The following is a 23,573-nucleotide window of genomic DNA, read 5'->3' on the forward strand; positions in this document are numbered from 1 at the left end:
TAAGATTTTTACTCGAATTAAGATAGTTTATAGTTATAGAAATTGAATCAAAGTTTGAATATGAATATTACCTTGAATAAGAAAGATAACCTACTGTATATAACAAAGGTTTCTTGATCTTAGATGATTACTTGGAATGGATTAGAAAGCTTGGAAGTAAATTAGTAAACTTGAAGGGATTTTTGAAGTGTTCTTGAAGTGTTCTTCCTATGATGATTATAGCTTGATTCTTGAAGTGATTTTTGATGAAGATGATGATTAACTACTGGAAAAATACGTTCATAATAGTGTGTGTGTGTGTGTTGAGAGAGAATTAGAAAGAGAATTGGAAGTGAAATGGAGTGAATGATGAGTGGTAATTGGTGAGTGGTGAGTGGGGTTAAAAGGAGTTCTAGTTAGTTGACTAGCTCATGGTAGAAGTTAAAATTGATTAGTCATACATGACATAATCAAGAGTGGAATCCCATGCTAGTTCCTATTAGTATATACTCATAGTAAGTACGTTTTGAAGCTGTGTATAATACGGGTAAGAATACGACTAGAATTCTTGATGAAAGAAAAGAATGGAAAAGTAACTGTAACCATTTTCGTTAAGTATGAGTTTTTTGATATAAGTCTTGAAGTCTTCCAAAAGTATTTTAATACATCTAAATACACTACATGTATATACATTTTAACTGAGTCGTTAAGTCATCGTTAGTCGTTACATGTAAGTGTTGTTTTGAAACCTTTAAGTTAACGATCTCAATTAATGTTGTTAACCCATTGTTTATTATATCTAATGAGATGTTAAATTATTATATTATCATGATATTATGATATATTAATATATCTTAATATGATATATATACATTTAAATGTCGTTACAACGATAATCGTTACATATATGTCTCGTTTCGAAATCCTTAAGTTAGTAGTCTTGTTTATATGTATATAACTCATTGTTAATATACTTATGGAGATACTTACTTATCATAATCTCATGTTAACCATATGTATATCCATATATATATCGTCATGTCATTTTTACAAGTTTTAACGTTCGTGAATCGTCGGTCAACTTGGGTGGTCAATTGTCTATATGAAACATATTTCAATTAATCAAGTCTTAACAAGTTTGATTGCTTAACATGTTGGAAACATTTAATCATGTAAATATCAATCTCAATTAATATATATAAACATGGAAAAGTTCGGGTCACTACACTCCCCACACTTAGGTAGCTGTGATGTCGTAATTGTGATTAACTTCATTGTCAATTTCTTTTGGACCATAATCAACTTGCATATCTGTGACTTTTGCTTTAAGCCATTGGTCGGATTCCTGTGTAATATCCACAAATTCAACTAGTTTTGCCTTTTCTTTAGGCGATAGATTGGATACTAACCGGTTACATAAATTAGAGTTCCCCTTGGTTCTAGCATCGCGAATCCGTTTAATAAGTTTCTTCATTGAACTGATAATAACGGGATCATTTAATTTTGTATCAACAACGGGGTTCTTTGTTATCAGGTCATCATCAGGTCTTACTTCATCTTCCCCACACTTAGGCATTTTATTATTGCTAAGCACTACCGTTGGAGTTGGTAAAACAATATGCTTCTTACCGATCATTTTTATTGGTTCACAGTTTTGGTTGGTGGAGATTTAGACTTTCAAATCACAAAGGTGATCGATTTTTCACCATTACTAAGTGTCATTCTACCCTCTCTTACATCAAATAACGCCCCGGTGGACGCTAAAAATGGTCGACCTAAAATTAGAGGAATGTTTGAGTCCTCTTCTATGTCAATGAAAATAAATTCGACTAGAAAGGTTAAATTACCTACTTGAACGGGTAGGTTGTCAGCAATTCCAACTGGGTGCCTAATGGTTTGATCAAGGAGTCGAACACTCATTTCCGTTGGACTTAACTCACATACACCTAATCTCTTATATAATGAAAGAGGCATGACACTCACACTCACACTCGCACCTAAATCTGCTAGTGCATCGTACATGACACAATCACTAAGTAGACAAGGAACAATAAATTCACCCGGATCACCCAACCTTGGTGGAAGTTTTGGTGGAACTGTCTTCACCGGGTTTACTTCTACGATTTTTGTTTCTTGCACTTTCTTATTCTTCTTCTTCTTTCCAGAGGTATCACAAACTTTATTACCTATTACTTGCTCATACTCAACTCCTTTTCTTGGAAACGGGATGGGTGGTCTGTATGGTGCCACCACTGGCTTTACATACTCGGGTGGTGCTGGTGTTGTAACTTCTTCATTATTACTCACATCTAAAACCTTCCCATCTTCTGGTGTTGGTTTTTCAAAATTCGTTGAAACCATATTAACATTTTCATTCTGAGGATTTACTTCAGTATTACTCGGTAGCTTTCCTTGTTCCCTCTCACTCATTAAGCTAGCAAGAGTACCTACGTGTTTTTCTAGATTCAAAATGGAAGCTTGTTGAGTTCTTAATGACTGATCAAACCTCTCATTTGTTTGGGTTTGAGATGTAATAAATTGTGTTTAAGATTCCATTAGCTTTGCCATCATTTCTTCTAGATTTGACTTTTTCTCTTCGGTTTGTTGTGGTGGTTTATACAAGCTAGGTCTTTGTTGATTGAAAGTATTGTTTTGAGTTGGTTGGTTATTCAGACCTTGTTGGTTGTACGAGTTATTGTTGGGTCCATTTGGATTGTAAAGAATATTTTGATTTCGATTGAAGTTTGGCCTTGGCGGTTGATAATTATTTTGATAATTATTTCTCGGCCTTTGGTTCATGTAGGAAACATTCTCACGTTGTTCCATCGTTTGCTCAATGTGACAATCTTTTGTTAAGTGTGATCCACCGCATTGCTCACAACTGATTCGTATTGCATGAATATCTTTAGTCATCTTTTCCATTCATCTCTCAAAAGCATCTATTTTTGCGAAAACGGAATCAAAGTCATGGCTAGAATCGGCTCTAGCCGCTTTAGATGAACGAAAAATATCTTTTTCCGGGTGCCACTCATGTGAGTGTGAGGCTGTGTTATCAATAATTTTGTGAGCTTCGGTTGCGGTTTTCTTCATAATGGAACCACAGCTGCTGTGTCAATGTCTTTTCGTGTAGCAACGTCGACACCTTGGTAGAATATTTGTACTATTTGATAAGTGTCTAAACCGTGCTGAGGACATCCTCTCAACAACTTTTCGAATCTTGTCCACGCCTCATAAAATGTTTCATTTGGCTTTTGCGTGAACGTAACAATTTCTCCTTGAAGTCTCATGGCTTTAGATGCCGGAAAGAATATTTTAAGAAAATTTTCAACTAAAACATCCCATGTGTCAATTGCTCCTTCGGGTAACGATTCTAACCAATCTTTGGCTTTTCCCTTTAAAGTCCACGGAAACAACATGAGATAGATCTGTTCATCCTCAACTTCTCTGATTTTGAATAGAGTACAAATCCTATTAAAGGTTCGAAGATGTTCGTTTGGATCTTCTTTTGGCGTACCACAATATTGGCATTGATTAGTTACCATGTGTATGGTTTGTCCTTTGATTTCATAATCTGGCGCATTAATGTCTAGTCGCGTAATGGCATGTCCTTGGCCAGTGCATGTAGCTCTCATTCGATCTTCCATACTTAGAGGTTCCGTTATTTCCATATTTGAAATTGTTTAATCCGAATTACTAGAAGATTCTGATTTAACAGTTTGTGGTTCAGGAGGAATGATTAGTGGTTCTGGATCTTGGAATTGTCCTTGAATATCCTCCGGGTTCTCAATTGTGAAGTCGGGTTCAAAAAATAGATTATAAGAAATTTGAATTGAAGTTCTTGTTCGACTAGATGATGATTCTAAATAAAAATCAACGGCGACAATATTGGCTAGATGTCTTGATCGAGTTACAGGTGGTGAACGTATGAAAGGTGGTGAACGTTTTGCTCGGTGCATTCACTGAATATCCTATTAGTTATAAAGATAAAATTATATAAGTTATAAATTTAATAGACTTTTCTGATTTTGCCCACGTTTCGAATAGCCAATAGATGCAGCAGGTAGCCAGGACCCTTTAAATCGGAAGCCCACAACTCACCACTAACAAATCCAACTATTACTACGAACCAGAAAATTTTGATGTCTATTAATTTAATCGCTTAAAATAATTTTTCGTCAAAATTTAAAGAAGATAAAAATCTATGTCCTAAAAACTAGAGCGTAGAAATGAGAAAGAAAAAGAAGCGCGTCGAAAAACGTCGAAATAAAAATAAGAAAGAAAAACGTCGAAACTTAAAGTCTAAAAACTAAAAATTAAAAATTGCATCTAAAGGTATTAAAGCTTAAAGGAATTCTATATCCAAAACGGCAATAACTTAATTTAGGTAGTAAAATATATAAACTGCGTCGCAAAATTCTAAAGCGCCTAAATATTAATCTAAAGAAAAAGCACTTAAGGGATTTTACAGCAAAGCCTAAAAATCTAAAATTATAAAATACTACGGCAAAAACTAAGTTTAAAACTAATTACGAACGATAAATATAAAAATTACGAATTTAAACGAATAAAAAGATACACAATATAAAAATAAAACTAAAGTTATAAAAATATAATTTTTTATAAATTTATATTATTTATATAAAAGTATTAATATAAATATGTAAATAATAATAACTAAAACTTAAAATACAAATTATATTAAAACTATATAATAATTAAACCCTAATAATAATAATAAATATAAAATTAAAACCCTAATTAGTATTTAATGCGTGGGTTCAGACCTGTCAGCTCATTCCATGCGAGTGCATGGATTCAACGTGTCCAGCTCATGCGATCGCATGAGCGTGTAGGTTCAGAATTTTGCAGGTTCAAATTCAGCAAGTTCAAAACTATTTTTTTTTTTGTTAACACTTATTACACACACAATTATATTTTTACAAAATTAAAAATTATATATTTTTACACAAATATACTTTACAAAAATATAGCGTTTTTCGCCGAGTCCCCGGCAGCGGCGCCAAAAACTTGATGATGCAGCGGAGGTGTACAAAATACTATTATTGTTTAATACGAAATACGGTACAATTTACACAAGTTTTAATTAATTTACTAATGGGATATACCTAAACCTTGCTACAACACTACAGGCAGTGTACCTAATCGTAGTGTAGTTTATCTTTGGGTAAGTCCGGTTCGTTTCACAGGGAGGCCGATTGAAAACGTACTATATTTTTAAACAGTTATACTTGTACATATATATATATATATATATATATATATATATATATATATATATATATATATATATATATATATATATATATATATATATATATATATATATATATAAGTATAATATAAGTATTATAAAAGGGGGGTTTTACCGTTTAACGACCGGTTTGACAATTTTTATATTTTGCGTAAAGATAAATGACAATAAAATAAATTGCGATAATTAAATTGCAATATTTAAAATGACAGTAAATAAAAGTACGATGAAATATGAAATAAAAGTATTATGCTTATTTAAACTTTTGTAATCATGATGTTTGACGTTTTGATTTTAATTTATTTATCTGGGTTAATTGTCCTTTGTCCTAGATTTATTTGATACCTATCTGTTTTTTGTCCATAATAGTCCATCGATCATAATTATAAAATGCTCGATAAATTAACCTTATTCCTTAAGTCAAATATTCCAACTAATTAGGGATTTTTACTGTAACAAGGTTTTAATACTTTGTTAATAATTACACCAGGTTATCGACTGCGTGTAATCCAAGGTTTTAATACTTTATTAACAATTACACCAATTACCCTTGCATGTAATCCACCCATGTTTTAATAAGATATGAACATTAATTTACCTACTTGATCAGTTTGAATAATCGATTACCCAACCCGAATAATTAATTAAATGATCGTAAAAGATGTCGTATAAACGTCACTAAATAGAACATGCATAATCATTTAATAATTATTAGATTAACTAATTTGAAGATAGGTTCGACAGATTCCAATGAGTTGTCATTCGATTAGACAATACCCCCCATCTATTAATAGTTCATAGTCCAATGTCCACAAGTGTCGGTCTTTTATCCAAATCCGAATTATGGTACAAAATCTAATAGCCCCGTCTTAATATTTAGTCCAACATCACGATTACTACGGCTCAAATAAGCATAATAATAACTTAGTTACGAGACATTAATTTAAAAAGGAAGAACATAGCTTACAGTGATTATTAATAGCGTAGCGTTACACGGACAGAACTCCGACTTTAAAACTCGTAAAACATTTCTTATAATAATCCAATTATTATTAAACTTAAATTAAAATTAAAATTATAATTATAAATATATATGTTTCTTACAGAAAGAAGGAAAGAAAATGTGAAGGTGTAAAGAATTCGTTAGAAAACTGGCCAATTTATAGAACTTTTTTGAATCCTGAAGCTCAAGCACTCGCATGAGATTTCAGTGTATTTCCCATGCACTCGCATGGGCTCATGCAAGTGCATGGGATTTTAGTGCATTTCTCATGCACTCGCATGGCCTGCCTGGATCAGATATTTTTGATTTGCAAAACGTGGGCTGCTCGAATTAATTAATATATATATATATATATATATATATATATATATATATATATATATATATATATATATATATATATATATATAATTATATATAATTATATATATATATATATTATATTATATTCTTGTGCATAGTTGACTTGTAATTTTAACTCCGTTGTCTCGTACGTTTACGCTCAGTTCATGTCTCGATTCTGGATTTTCGAACGTCCTTTCGTACGCGTAGATATCTTGTACTTTGCGTTCCGCGACTTGTACTATTGTAATTTTTAGATGTTTCTCATCAATAAATTGAACCACTTGGATTGTATCTTGTACATTTGAGATTTTTTGGTCATTTGCGTCTTCAAATCGTCGTTTTATTCTTTTGTCTTCGCACTTATTTATTTAAACGATTATTACATAAAAATAGAACAATAGTAACTAAAAGCTTTACATATTGGAAGGATATTGTGACTAAATATATGATCATTCGGAGCACTATCAATGTGAAACGAGTATCCCGATCCGAAACAATAGATATAGGGGTCCCGTGACTTGATATCACCTCCTTGATAAACAACTTTACCAAAGTCTCTGACGATATCGTCTCTCGAATGGGAAGAAACAACGCACTTTTCGTCAACCATTCTTTAATCACCCAAATCGTATCAAATAGAGTTCTCGCCGTCTTCGGTAACTTTGTGATGAAATCCATGGTAATGTGCTCCCATTTCCTTTTCGGGATTTCTAACGGTTGTTACATACCATACGGCTTTTGGTGTTCGGCCTTAACTTGCAAACACGTAATGCATTGTTCAAGATACATAACCACGTTACGTTTCATTCCGGACCACCAATACTCTTTCTTCAAATCAAGATACATCTTTGTCGCACCCAGGTGAATGGAATACTTTGACTTATGTGCTTCATCAAGTAGCACTTGTCGGTAGTCACCCATTTTAGGCACCAACACTCTTCTTTGAAAGGACAACAAACCATGCAGGCCTAAGGTAATAGACTCTGTTTGTCCCATGATTCGTTCTTCATGCTTGTTGTTAACAAAAGCTTCAATTTGAATCTCACCAAGCTTTACAAGAAAATCGTTAGTAATAGTCATGTGTAACGATCCTACTCGTATCGCCGGATGTTGACTCTTTCGAGTCAACGCATCCGCGACCACATTCGCCTTACCCGGATGGTAAAGTATTTCGCAATCATAATCTTTTACCAAATCGATCCATCTACGTTGACGATTGTTCAAATCTCGTTGATCAAAGAGATGTTTCAAACTTCTATGGTCTGAATAAATCGTACACTTGACACCATACAAGTAGTAGCGCCAAATTTTCAACGCATGAACCACCGCCGCCAATTCAAGGTCATGAGTCGGATATCTCTTTTCGTGTTCCTTTAACTGTCTAGAGGCATAAGCGATGACTTTACCCCATTGCATTAGAACACATCCGAGCCCATTTATCGAGACGTCACAATAAACTGTCATATCTTCAATTCCTTCCGGCAACACCAACACCGGACCTTGACACAATTTTTCTTTCAACAATTGGAAAGCAATTTCTTGCTCATTTTCCCAATTAAATCTCGCGTTCTTCCTTGTCAACTTTGTCAATGGAGAAGTGATCTTAGAAAAGTCTTGGATAAACTGACGATAATAACCGGCCAATCCGAGAAAACTTCAAATTTCCGTAGGTGTAGTCGGTTGTCCCCAACTCTTTCCGCCTCTATCTTCCCCGGGTCTACTTGAATGCCTTCTTTATTCACAATATGGCCAAGGAATTACACTTCCCTTAACCAAAATTCACCCTTGGAATACTTAGCATACAACTTCTCCTTCCGCAATGTCTTCAACACTTCACGCAAATGGTGTTCATGTTCCTTCATACTCTTAGAATAGACAAGTATGTCGTCAATGAACACAATTACTGACTTGTCCAACATAAGTTGGCACACTCGGTTCATAAGATCCATGAATGCTGCCGGTGCATTCGTAAGACAGAAGGGCATAACTACAAATTCCAAATGCCCGTAAGGAGTTCGAAAGGCCGTTTTCTCAATATCTTCCTCACGGATCCGCATTTGGTGATAACCGGACTGTAAGTCAATTTTAGAAAAATAATTCGCGCCTTGGAGTTGATCAAATAAATTGTCAATCCGAGGCAATGGATAATGGTTCTTGATCGTCACTTTGTTCAACTCCCGATAATCGACGTACATCCGCATACTACCATCTTTCTTCTTTACGAACAAAATCGGAGCACCCCATAACCCTTCTCAAGTAATTCTTGGGTTTGATTCAACAACTCTTGCATTTCAGTTGGCGCTAAACGATAAGGATTTTTAGCAATGGGAGTAGCCCCCGGAACCAACTCAATGCGAAATTCAACTTGTCTTTCCGCCGGAACACCGGGTAACTCATCCAGAAAAACGTCTTCGAATTCGTTCACCACCGAAATATCAGGAATGGATGGCGGCTCTTCACGAGTGTCAACTACATGTACAAGGAAAGACATGCCACCACTACTAAGGAAACGACGTGCCCGTGCATAAGTGCATAATGGTACGAATCTCCTCCGTTTATCACCATGAATAATTAGCTCTCCCCCACTTCGGGCCTTCACACGAATAAACTTTTCATGACATGAAATATCGTCTCTATAATGATCGAGCCCATCCATACCAACAACGATATCAAACTCACCCAAAGTCATCGGGATAAGATCGATTTTAAAGGTTTCCGCACCAAACACAACATTACAATATTTACACACACTAACCCCTAGCACCGTCTTACCATCCGATATTTTGACTTCTACCAGATGACTTAACTTAGCTAGCGGTCTATTAAGCTTAGGCACAAATCTTAAAGAGGCAAACGATAAATTAGCACCGCTATCAAATAGTATCCTTGCCGGATTAGAGTTAACCATGAAAGTACCTGAGACAACTTCATTGGATTATTTAGCTTCATCATTGGTCATCAAATAGTTACGACCCCTGGCCTTACCCGCCACTTAATCTAGCTTCTTAACTTGATAATTCCGCAATTCGGGACATTCCGTCCTTCGGTGCCCTTCCTTTTGACAATTATAACAAGTGAGTTTGTTTGTGGAAGATGGGTCCGTACAATCACGAGTCATGTGCCCTTGTCATCCACAATTATAACACTTGGGTCCATAACCCCCGAAAGCACCCTTCTTCGCACTACCGACGCTCTCAGTCGCACCTCTACTTTTCTTGTTGGAATGACTAGTAGCTTCAAAATTTCTTTTGCTAAAGGCGAAGTCGCTCTTTTTCAGAATGAGCGACTCAAAACTCTTAGCTATGTCAAACAACTCATCAAAAGTTTTCACCGAGTTCCTACTAATCTTTTCTTGATAGTTGTCATTCAAGGTTCGATAGAAGTCTTCCTTCAACATATGATCATTCCCGACATACTCCGGGCAAAATTGGGTCTTCGATAAGAAAGTGGACTTGAGAGTGTTCAAATCCATCGGCCCTTATTTTAAGGCATGCAACTCATCCTTAAGCCTCGAAAGATCGGCCGAAGTTCGGTACTCTTTGAAAAACTCCACCTTGAATTCATCCCACGTCAAACTCATACTCTGCTCCTCACCGTAAAGTCGGATTTTCGCGTCCCACCACAACTTTGCATCACCTCTCAACATGCTACTACCGTATCTCATCTTCTTATCGAGAGGGCACTCACTAATACGAAAGGCCCCCTTCATATCGGAAATCCAAAGATCACTCTTGAGTAGGTCTCGTTCACCATCAAAAGTGGGAGGTTGAGTATTCTTGAAATTCTTATAGTGGAAGTCTTGCCTTCCAACATTATCGTCTTGATTCTTAGAGGCCCTTTGCTCGAACTCGTCTTGAACAATAGCACTAACTTGTTCCTTGATTAGATCGGTTACTTGTTCGTCAACCGACTCTAGGAACATCTTCTTAACGTCCGCTAGAAAAGTCGCATGATGCTTTTGCAAAATGGCCTCAACCTTGGCCGTGAACTCGGAGTCTTCACTCGTACCTCCGTTATCGGTATCGTGCCCGTTTCTCATCTTCATTCTAAGAAACGAAATAAATTAATTAACGAAGCACACACAAAATGCACACACGATCCTATCTTTCTTGATAATCGTCATACATCGCTCGTTTGATACGATTTGGATCCCGTAGAAATGGTAGCTAATTATTGCTACGCAAGCACGTCACATCAACTCGTTAGTACAACGATCATCTCGTTCGAGCATAACAACCAAAACACAATACAGTTATCTTATAGTTAGTTAACCTACGCTAAGGCACTAACCAATCCCGATCCGACCCGCATCTTACAAGTCCCACATAAAACGTACACACAATAAAGTCTAAGTCTAGGCACCTATCTCAAGTCGCTTAAATCCCTTAGACCATGCTATGATACCACTTGAAATGACTCCAACCTGTTTTATTAAAACCGACTCATTTTTTTTACACAAGAGCAGCTCACCTTCAGCAAGTGCGGCGCTTTTATAACCCAAAAGTGGCGCTTCTGCAAGAAATAGCGGCGCTTTTGTTGTCTGATTAGAAAGGCTACAAACTACTGCCCAAGAGCGGCGCTTTTTGACCTGAATAGATGCAGACTCGAAATTTGGGCTAAGTGTTCAACTAACCCATAAAACCACAAGCACAAGTTTACATTCCCAAGACTCAACACAAGTTTAAGGGGACTCAAAATACATTCAATTCATAGGATAAAAGTGTTTAGACAACAAAACGGGCACAACGACCCTTGGGACTCCAAAGAACCATTTAATACAATAATGTAGCATTCTTGACCCAAAAGAGTTTAACTTCCAAACAATCAACGAGCATGGAGTTTGGGGTTAAACTATGTAACGACCCGACCAAAACGTCATTGACGGCGTCGTTAACTTAGGTCCCGTTACGTGGTCATAGTCCCTAAATGAGACACGTTTGACCAAAGTTATGTCGCATTCATTTGAAACGTATATGATTTGCAAAGTTTTTAAGTAAACCAAACGGTTCGATGCAAGTAAGTTTACAAAAGTAGTAATGTATAAATGAAATAACTTGCGACATAATAAGTTGAAAATCACGGTTGCTATAAATAGCGTAACTATGTACACAATATGTTTGAATCCAAAGGTGCTATCACTAGCGTATGCATGTTTGCTTAACCCCAAGCAAGTAATCAAAGTGTGCGAAAGCATGTATCAAGTAGCCAAGTATGAACCTGAGAAACATATAGAAACTGTCAACGAAAAATGTTGGTGAAATCATAGGTGTATTTGTAAACGTTGTTTTGAACCACAAGCAAGTATAAAGTTGATTATCTAAATCGTTTGCATTCCAAAAGTTGTTGTTTGTATCACGAGCACCCAATTATCAAGGCTTAACTGAATAGTACCTCTGAATCATAGTGTTAGAACCTACACTATACCCGAAAATATATTTCATCCGCTGACGGTAGCGAACCGTCCGAATGAGGGTTCGTCAAACCCGTATGGTCACACAACATAAGTTCTCGCTTACACCCTGCAAGTGTAACTAATGATAATTGGACTTGAGGATTTTTGATCTAACTCGTACGTGGAATGTTTGTTTTCGTACTTGAGTTCAAAGTATACAAGTATAAACCGTATATGTTTCTCATCCCATGATTTAAAGTATAAAAGTTGTTGAAAAGATGGGACTATGATCTCACCGTAGTTGCATGCCAAAGTACTTGAAATTAAATGTTATACAATAAAAGTTGCTTAGCCTTGACCTAAACAAGTAAGTTATATCAATTACCGGTTACGACACAAGGTCAGGCGAAATGTGTTCAATTAGTCCTATGGCTCGTTACGACTCGATTATATAGCATGTGAACCAAGTTGTCAAGTTTCATACAAGAATCAAGTATAAAAGCAAGTTAGAACGATTGCATAAGTATTTGGTTAAGTTTGACTAAAAGTCAAACTTTGGTCAAAGTCAACGAAAAAGTCAACGTGTTCGGGTCGGGTCCCGGACAATTTTTCTAAGTTTCATAATCATATATGAGCATGTTAGAACAAGTTTCATGTTAATCGGAGGTGCGTAGCATAGTTAGAATTAAACAAAAAATGAAAAATTTGGACAGCCACATTTCCATGCTTTAAGCCGCGACGTGGCTATGAGAGCCGCGCCGCGGCCTAACGCGGGACAGAATGTGTGACAACCCGAAAATTTCCGACAAGTATATTGAGCTTATATATAGGTGGTTTCGAATACAATTAATAGATATAAAACGTACTACGATATGTTTCGAGAGATTTGTACATTTTACAATATGTCAAGAAGTAAATTATTAAAGTTATTATAATTATCTTTTACTGTTATAAATTTTAGAAATTATATACAATGATTTGAGTGTCACATCTTCTTTAAAAAGGAATATAACTTTATAAATGTCTGGAACCACTTTTGACAAATTGTTATCGAGTCATTTTAATAAGGATAAAGGTTTTAACGTTATCTTAAAATTTAGAATCTTTCTAGAAACCTTTTGACAAAGTTATAAATAATAACGGTCCGTGATTTAATTGAATATAAATATATAAATAAGTTTCAACTTGTAATTAAAAATGTGTTTATATATATTTTGAATTATTAATAAACGATATTAGTATTCGATTAGTGAGTCGATTGATATTTAAATAAGTAATATTTGACAAGTCAGAGTAAAGGCTAGTGCATAAATGTTTCATACCAATTTATGAAAATGATTTTTAATAAACTTCGAAATATAATTAGTTTTGAAAAACTAAATACTATATTATTAAATAAATATTTTAATTATAATATGTACAAATTATATTTCTAAATAAAGATATATAGATATATATGTAAATATGTATATAGTTGTATATTTTACAAAATGATTAAATATAATATTAATTAGATACAAAATGTTTTGATTAATATTATCATATATATATATATATATATATATATATATATATATATATATATATATATATATATATATATATATATATATATATATATAACGAGACGATGATTTAAAGAAGCTAATGACCAAAACACTCAAATGTATAAATTATATTTCTTGTAATATAGATTATTGGCGAGTAAGTTTAATTATTAATAAAGGTACGTGTCACGAGACGTAAAGTACAAGTTTTCTTAGCGTACGAAAGGACGTTCAAAAAACCGGAACCAAGACATAAGTCGAGTGACAAGATACAAGGCATCGGAACTAAAATTACAAGTCATCTAGGCACGAGAATATAATATAATATATAAATAATCATTGATATTAAAAAAATATAAATATAAATATATATAATAGAAGTGTCGGCAGGACTTTAAAGCATATATGAGCTGTAAAATGAGGCCATGCTATCGCATGGCCATATAGCCTTCAAACCATGCGATCGCATGGAGGGTGCAAGTGGCTAACATGCCTATAAAACGAATTCGTTGTTGCTCTGGTTCACTTCATTCCAATCTCTCGCATCTCTCTACACACACACACACATACATACATACATACATACATACATACATACATATATATATATATATATATATATATATATATATATATATATATATATATATATATAATATTATTAGTATTATTATTATTATTATTATTATTATTATTAAGATTAAGATTAATATTATTATTAATCTTAATTAGTAGTATTAGTATTATACATAAAAATACTACGACAAGGGTACGCACGAGTTATTTCAAAATGGGTTTTTCGAGAGGGATAGAGCTAAGGAAATTATGAGTTATATCTATGGAGGTTATGGGTATGGATTAGGGGTATGCTCGTGAGATCAATCTAGTGTTTATCATCTCCGTTGCGTCTTCGTACTTTCCTGCAATATTGAATCACAATATTGATACGTGAGCACTCATAACTTAACTTTTATATATTAGTAATGTATCCCTGACTAGTGCTCGAGTATATATGATTATGCACGCTTGTATGTTTAATTTCGTCGTTAAATAATTTATGATAAATCACGAATTTATTACATATGAGACTGAGTTAAGGTATATGATATGCATGTCATTGGAAAGCTGGCGAAAAAGTAATAACTTTTCATTTAGAAAGCGTATGATTTCGATGAACGGATTAAAAGATATTGTCAATTGAATTATCTATAATTTTAAGTATTATTGTTAAAATAATTATTATTATTATTGTTATCGTTATCGTTATCGTTATCGTCGTTATTATCATCATTATTATTATCTAATAATCAATATTATTATTATTATTAAAATAATTAAAATTTTTATCAAAACTATCATTTTATTATTTTTATTGTTATTATTATTAAAAGTATCATTAATATTAAAACTATCATTTTTATTAAAATTATGATTTTAAAAGAAATATCATTGTTATTATTAAATATCATTATTATTATCATTTTAGTATTATTATATTTAAAAATTATCATTTTGAATAGAATTATTATTTTTATAAAATATTATTATTATTACAGTTAATATTAAAAAGTATTGTTATTATTAAAATTATCATGGTCGTTAGAAAACATCATTATAAATCTTAAAACTTATATTTTCATTTAAATTATCATTTTTATTATTATTAGTATTATTAATAACAACAATATTATTAACATTGTTATTATCATTAACATGATTATAATATTTTTATCATCATTAGTAATATTATTATTATGGCATTAGTATTATTATAAAAGATCATTATTAATTATCAAAATTATTATTATCATTAGTAAATATAAATATTGTTATTATTATAATTAATATTATTATTATTATCACAAAATAATACAACTTTTACTTATTATTATTGTTAATATTATTTTATCAAATAAATATGTGATACAAAGATATTTTTATCACACGTAATATAATTACATTTATAATACATACCACTATATTTTTATGATATTAAGTGAGCTTTATAAATTTTATTACTTAAGATATATAGAAGTATATTTTTATCATATATAAATTTTAATATAAAATTTTTATTAATAAATGACTTGTATTATTTACTCTAATAAAATCTGATAAATAAATATTATATATATAAAATGACTATATTTAAGTTATATAATAAATATGTATAAATTTTGGAAGTCATTTTGAGTCAAATTAACTTTTGTTAACTTTTGCATATCAGTCTCGAGCATTAAGATTGTGATACACTACGACTTGATCTAAATTGTTAGACAGATATTGACCAACATATATATATATATATATATACACTTAATATAGGTTCGTGAATCCGAGGCTAACATTGCACTTGTTCAATGACGTCATATGTATTTTTACTATGAAATACAGTATAGTGAGTTTCATTTGCTCCCTTTTTAAATGCTTTTGCAATATATATTTTTGGGACTGAGAATACATGCGCTGCTTTTATAAATGTTTTACGAAATAGACACAAGTAATTGAAACTACATTCTATGGTTAAATTATCGAAATCGAATATGCCCCTTTTTAGTCTGGTAATCTAAGAAATAGAGAACTGGCCCCTAATTGATGCGAATCCTAAAGATAGATCTATGGGCACTAACAAGCCCTAGTCAAAGAATTTGAACTGCTTTAGTACTTCGAATTTATCGTGTTCTAAGGGAGTCCCGGAATGATGGGGATATTCTATATACATCTTGTTAAGGTCGATTACAGGTGTTCACCATATGAATGATTTTTATCTCTATGTATGGGATGTATATTTATGAGTAATGGAAATGAAAATCTTGTGGTCTATTAAAAGGATGGAAATGAATATTGATGATAAACTAATGAACTCACCAACCTTTTGGTTGACACTTTAAAGCATATTTATTCTCAGGATTGAAAAAAATCTTCCGCTGTGCATTTGCTCATTTTAAAGATATTACTTGGAGTCATTCATGGCATATTTCAAAAGACGTTGCATTCAAGTCGTTGAGTTCAATAAAGATTATGATTAAGTAAATGAAAGATTAGGTCATTTATAGTTGGATATTATGAAATGGTATGCATGCCTATCAACTTTCGATGAAATGAAAGTTTATCTTTTAAAACGAATGCAATGTTTGTAAAATGTATCATATAGAGGTCAAATAACTCGCAATGTAATCATATGTTATTGTATTCGTCCTTATGGATTAGGACAGGTCGTCTCATGTGGTATCAGAGCGGTGGTCTTAGCGAACCAGGTCTTGCATTAGTGTGTCTAACTGATAGTTGTTAGGATGCATTAGTGAGTCTGGACTTCGACCGTGTCTGTAAGTCAAAAAGTTTTGTTTATCAATTCTTGTCGAAAATTACCTGCTTATCATTCTTAGTCTAGACACGTCTTACTGCAATGATTGCATGAATAGTGTATAGAAAAAGTTCATATCTTAGTGTATCTGCTAATTCACATCTTAGCGTATCTGTTACTGTAAACTTTGTCTGTCATATTCCGTAAATTTCTCCGTAATCTACGAAATCTTTTGCTCTATATATAGATATTCTATGTAATTAGAAAACCATCCGATAGCCGGAAATCATCTTTTCTCGAAATTTTTTTCCCTTTATTCAATCCTACGAAATGGAACTCGCCACTAGTTCAAGTCCCTCGGATTCCGATATGGAGTTTCGCTCAAGCTCTGAGAGCAGTGTGATCGGAATGGATCAACCAATTAGCCATCATCTATTCTGGATGAATTGGGGATGGGTTCGTAGTCTACTTAATCATTGGAAACAAGAAGAAGGAAATCCCTTCCATCCACCACATTACCCTCTTGGCGATGAACCTGAAGCACTTACCGGCGAACCTGTCCGAGACACCATTTTTTCTCTCATTTCTTGAGTGTCTCATCACGACTACATATTATCTCAAATTCTAGATCTTATTCATCCGCTCGTCCGAACCGCCAATCATCCCGGTGTAATTGAAGAAGTCAACGAGCTTCGCGCTCGGGTAGTGACTTTGGAGGATATGGTGTAAAGGTTACAAGCACCAGCAGCAGCACCGGCAGCAACAGTACCACCATCAGTAACACCAACAATACCATCACCACCACCAACAGCAACATCCGCATCCCACACCTCAACATCACAATCTGTACCTCGAGCATCAACATCACATGCACCATAGATACCAAGGAGTACCAACAACAATAACCGATGAAGTATTAATCAATAACTTCATTGGAGAAACATTCTGTGGCAATTACGTAATCTCTAAAGTCTCAGAGATTATCTATTCTAGCCTTAACCATAAATCAGATGAGTGAACCGAAATGATAGAAGGAAGAGTAGAAACCCTGATAGGATGGTGCGCGATTTACAAGCTAGACTTGTTTTACCAACATCATCAACAGTACCGTCAACATCACCAGCACCGTCAGTACCGTCAGCATCAGCAGCGCTTACAACATCACAAGCTCCACCAGATCTATAATCACCGCAAACATCATCACTAATCAACAACGCGTATATTGTATCAACGAGTAAAAAGTATTAACTCATTTTCGCTGAAGAGTTTATATGTATATCTTATATATATAAATTTTTAAACCATAATATATCTTTTCGTACGAAGCTATTATGTATGAATTAAAAAGGGGTAGATACTACTCGGTTAAATTCATATTATTAATATGCTATGATGTACATCCTTCGTAAACAACTTAACCATCGTTAATTACAATTTATGTTTCAATTAATTGAATTTCATTTCATAATAAACTAAGTGTATTATTAAATTACATATTTGATTTTACACTTTCGATATACTCGAAACTTTCTAGAGAACATCACTCGTACCTTGCGAAATTCACAAGAATCCCACAAACACCAACATCATTCACCAAGTAAATATCAATAGAAATGAATGATGAAGCATTGATTCATAATTTCATTTACAATGAAGTGATAATCCAAGAAAATTAGGAAATTTCTGAAGTTTTAGAAACTACATTCTATGGTTGAATTATCGAAATCGAATATGCCCCTTTTTAGTCTGGTAATCTAAGAATTAGGGAACTGGCCCCTAATTGACGAGAATCCTAAAGATAGATCTATGGGCACTAACAAGCCCCAGTCAGAGAATTTGAACTGCTTTAGTACTTTGAATTTATCATGTCCGAAGGGAGTCCCGGAATGATGGGGATATTCTATATGCATCTTGTTAAGGTCGATTACCAGGTGTTCACCATATGAATGATTTTTATCTCTATGTATGTGATGTAAATTTATGAGTAATGGAAATGAAAATCTTGTGGTCTATTAAAAGGATGGAAATGAATATTGATGATAAACTAATGAACTCACCAACTTTTTGGTTGACACTTTAAAGCATGTTTATTCTCAGGATTGAAAGAAATCTTCCGCTGTGCATTTGCTCATTTTAAAGATATTACTTGGAGTCATTCGTGGCATATTTCAAAAGATGTTGCATTCAAGTCGTCGAGTTCAATAAAGATTATGATTAAGTAAATGACAGATTAGGTCATCTATAGTTGGATATTATGAAATGGTATGCATGCCTGTCAACTTTCGATGAAATGAAAGTTTGTCTTTTAAAACGAATGCAATGTTTGTAAAATGTATCATATAGAGATCAAATGCCTCGTAATGTAATCATATGTTATTGTATTCGTCCTTATGGATTAGGACGGGTCATCTCAGAATATCTGGGCAGTTTCATGTGTAGGCTCAAACCAAACTTCTTTCAAACACAACTTATGAACCGAAAATGCTAAAAATGCATACCATACATCGTTGGGAAGGTTTTCTAAAAAGGAATACAACTAAACACATATCATCAATCAAATCCATCATTAACAACAACTAAATCCTCGTCGAATGATCATTGAATGTTCATAATTTAATGTTTCAAGTCAATAAACGCATAAAATGATTCGGGAATCCAATTTACACATACGATATGTCGTTTCAAAGGTAATTAAACATACATTGCAACTAAACACTTACCAACAACATTTCATAGCATTCAATGCATCAAAAATTCGTTTTAAGTCAATCAAACCCTAACAAAAAATCATAAAATCAACAATCATGTTAATGAAGTCTTTCCAAGTCAACCTACATACCAAAATGTAGCTAGTGATGCTAGTAACACATTTAATACATGAACTTTATCATTTAAACAACATTTAATCAACCAAAATCAAGGATTAAACTAACCCATTTCAAGTGTTCATGCTAGTTACTCAAAACAATAAAATCGAGCAAACAATTCACATATTCATGTTATAAACGAGCCATAGACACTAACTAACACTATTTCAAGTCTATAAAATGAATTAGAGAAATCTAGAGTTTTTAGAAACTTTACCCCAAGTAGTGAAATTGGTACCAAAACATAGAGGATGGAGAGAGGATTCTAAAAGTATGATTCGTTTTGTTTTAAGCTTCCTTGAAATGATTTAGATGATGATTTAGTGAAGAAGATGAAAAGGATGAAAGTTTGGAAGTAATATTTGAGAGAAAATGGAAAAGAAAAAGAGAAGAGAAATAAATGGTGGGGAGGGAGGTGGTGACTAGTTCAACTAGTTGCCACTTTGGGCAAATGGCGAATTTAGTCCCTCGAGTTTAAAAGCGGGTACGCGAATTAACCGAATGAATTATTTTAAAAACGCAAATTAATGAGAGATGTTATAATCGATTAACGGAAATATTAAGAACGTTAGTTAACGGAAGGTACGAATTTAGATAACGAAAGATATTATCTAAAAAAAAGATGGGTGTTAAAATAATTTAACGAAAAAGGGCGGGATGTTACATTACCTACACCTTAAAAGAAATTTCGTCCCGAAATTTAGTTGAAATTAGTAGTCGTTGTTTCTTCCTCGAAATCTTGCGTTGCCAATTCTACGAATGAGTGAAGGTATTTCATTGGGCATTCCAACGAACTTTGACGGTCGGGATTTTACGTTGTTTTAGAGTTTGGTTTCACGATCCATAATTTCAACCGGTTCTCCTAAGAAGTGGAGTGTATCATCGATAGTAAGCTCATCGAAGAGGATAACAAGTTTTTGTTTCGCAAGACACTTCTTTAAGTTTGATACATGGAATGTAGGATGAACAGGATTCGATCGAGTTGGGAGTTCGAAATGGTAAGCAACGGGTCCAATACGCCCCAAGATTTCAAAAGGATTAAAATATCATGGATTTAGCTTTCTAAGTTTCCCGAAACGGATTACACCTTGTCAAGGTGCGACTTTTAACATTACGCGGTCACCCACTTGGAATTTGAGAGGTTTACGTCTAACATTGGCATACTGGCGATCACGGGCCGTCTTGAGCCTTTCTTGGATTTGAACGATCTCTACGGTCATTCCATGAATGGGTTCGGGTTTGATGGTTTGATTGTTGCCTACGTCGGCCCAACAAATAGGAGAACGATATTTGCGGCCATATAAAGTTTCGAAAAGAAAAGTGTGGCGTTGATACTCGAGTGATAACTATCATTGTAAGAGGAATCGGCTAATGGCAACGATACAAGCTCGTGATATGTTTTCCAAGGTTTGAATCGTACGTCTGCTTCGTTCATCGGTTTGTGATTGATGCGCCGACTCATGTCTAAACGTGGTCCCAAGGCTTTTTGTAAGTCTAAAAGTGAAACGAGCATCTCGATCCGAAACTAGGTACATTTCCTTAAGATATATTTGAACACATTTTCGTTTCTCAAGAAATTCGCGTCGCGAAAGATTTATCGGTTTCCGAAAATATTTGTTAAGACTATTCACCCTCGTGGCGAATACTAGTATAACATGAAGAGTCTCTCTCTCCATTGAGAATTTAGAATAAAAGATTTTCTTATACGGAAGTACGAGTGTAATCCGAGAGAAGTTTCCGCCTCGATGTGAGCATATCAAGCATATTGTAGTTCGTCGATAAAACTGTTCGAAAACAAGATAGTATACACGTGTAGCATATGTTGGAAGTTGAAAGAATTTGTCATTCATTCGAAAGCCGAAATATGGTTCGGCAATAATCAAAGGTGTGTCCTTGGTATGGTTGTTATCAATATTCTCGGGGTTCGGATGTCCAACAAGACAAATGGAGTCATGTACATGGCACATGGTGGTGATTAGGTTGATCGGGTCCAATCACCATCACGAGTCATTAGAACTTTGGTATGACTTATCATAATATAACCACATTGATCGAGTGTCGTTATATTACGCTAACTCATACCTCCATTCCCACATCACTCCATAGAACTAAGTTTGTGCAATCGTGAAGTTTTAAAATGAACAAAGTGTAACGACGTCTCTAACGTGACTCGTATTGAATCGAAAGAATTTGTGCAACTCTGAAGAAGCGTTTCCCGAGGGAAGTGTATATGATTGTTCATGTGAATGCGGTTCAAGTCAAACAATAATGTCTTTAGGCACGAAAAGAGTAACGAATTATGATAACGAGTAGTACGCAACCGTAGTGATAAGTAGTGACGACGATACCCACCGAGAGTAGTGATGGTGGTAACAAGAAGTGGTAGATAGTGAAGAACAACGGTGTAACATCGGTAGCTGTCAGTGATTGCCATGGTGGTGGAAACTTTACGGCACTTATGGATAGTATGATGGGATGGTGATGAATAACAATCTGGGAGACAGAGTTCCCGGACTAGTGTGACTAATGAAGTCGTTGTCATCCTTGCACGTACGAATCTCGAATTTACGTGTGTCACCAAAAAGTGGCAGAATACGGATTCGTATGATGAAAGTTTGATACCATTATGGAGTTCACCTAAGAAAGATTCAAGTATAAATGCACAAGTAGTCAGGTAAATGCTATCTATAAAAAATGCAAGTCAGGATGAAATGGTTAACTATCCGGTTGTAGTCTAGATTCACTAATGCGTCCTAACGACTCTGTCAGACACACTAATACATATCCTAGTTCCCTACAACCAAAGCTCTGATACCATCTGTAACAACCCAACCAAAACATCATTGACGGCGTCGTTAACTTAGGTCCCGTTACGTGGTCATAGTCCCTAAATGAGACACGTTTGACCAAAATTATGTCGCATTCATTTGAAACGTGTATGATTTTCAAAGTTTTTAAGTAAACCAAACGGTTCGATACAAGTAAGTTTACAAAAGTAGTAATGTATAAATGAAATAACTTGCGACATAATAAGTTGAAAATCACGGTTGCTATAAATAGCGTATGTAAACAATATGTTTGAATTCAAAGGTGCTATCACTAGCGTATGCATGTATGCTTGACTCCAAGTAAGTAATCAAAGTGTGCAGAAGCATGTATCAAGTAGCCAAGTATGAACCTGAGAAACATATAGAAATTGTCAACAAAAAACGTTGGTGAAATCATAGGTGTATTTGTAAACGTTGTTTTGAACCACAAGCAAGTATAAAGTTGATTATCTAAATCGTTTGCATTCCAAGAGTTGTTGTTTGTATCACGAGCACCCAATTATCAAGGCATAACTGAATAGTTGATGTCAAAGCTAAGGGGTATAAAATACTATTAAATTTTAGCAGGAAATACTATTAAATACGATACAATTTTACACAAGATATTTATTTATTTAGAGAATGGATATACTTAAACCTTGCTACAACACTTATAGGCAGTGTACCTAATCGTACAGTAGTGTAGTTTTTAGTAAGTCCGGTTCGTTCCACAGGGAAATCTTTAAACAAAGCCTAACGCTATATTAGTTTACTTTTATAAAAATACAAATATATATATAAGTAATATTATTATTATAAAGGGGGGTTTTTACCGTTTAATGACCGGTTTGTTGATTTTAAAACTTTAGTCGCAGTTAAAACCAAATGTAAAATAATAAATATAAATACACGAATTAAATTAAAGCGTAAAGTAAATAACAACAATGAAATTGCGAATAATAAAAAATGCGATAAAATAAACTTGCGATAATTAAAAAGTACGATAATTAAAAATGCAATTAAATACAATAACAATAAAAAATGCGATAATTAGAAG

At 33.9% G+C, this 23,573-nt stretch overlaps 1 non-coding gene across 1 annotated transcript; it reads left to right on the forward strand.

The window, feature by feature from the left end:
* The first annotated feature begins 3,156 nt into the window (after positions 1-3,156).
* LOC139856602 (small nucleolar RNA R71) lies at positions 3,157-3,263 on the forward strand. The gene has a single exon (XR_011762073.1). It is a non-coding gene; the product is annotated as a small nucleolar RNA R71 (small nucleolar RNA).
* The last annotated feature ends 20,310 nt before the right edge of the window (positions 3,264-23,573 follow it).

This window comes from Rutidosis leptorrhynchoides, chromosome 6, assembly GCF_046630445.1.
Source record: "Rutidosis leptorrhynchoides isolate AG116_Rl617_1_P2 chromosome 6, CSIRO_AGI_Rlap_v1, whole genome shotgun sequence".
Taxonomy (NCBI): domain Eukaryota; kingdom Viridiplantae; phylum Streptophyta; class Magnoliopsida; order Asterales; family Asteraceae; genus Rutidosis; species Rutidosis leptorrhynchoides.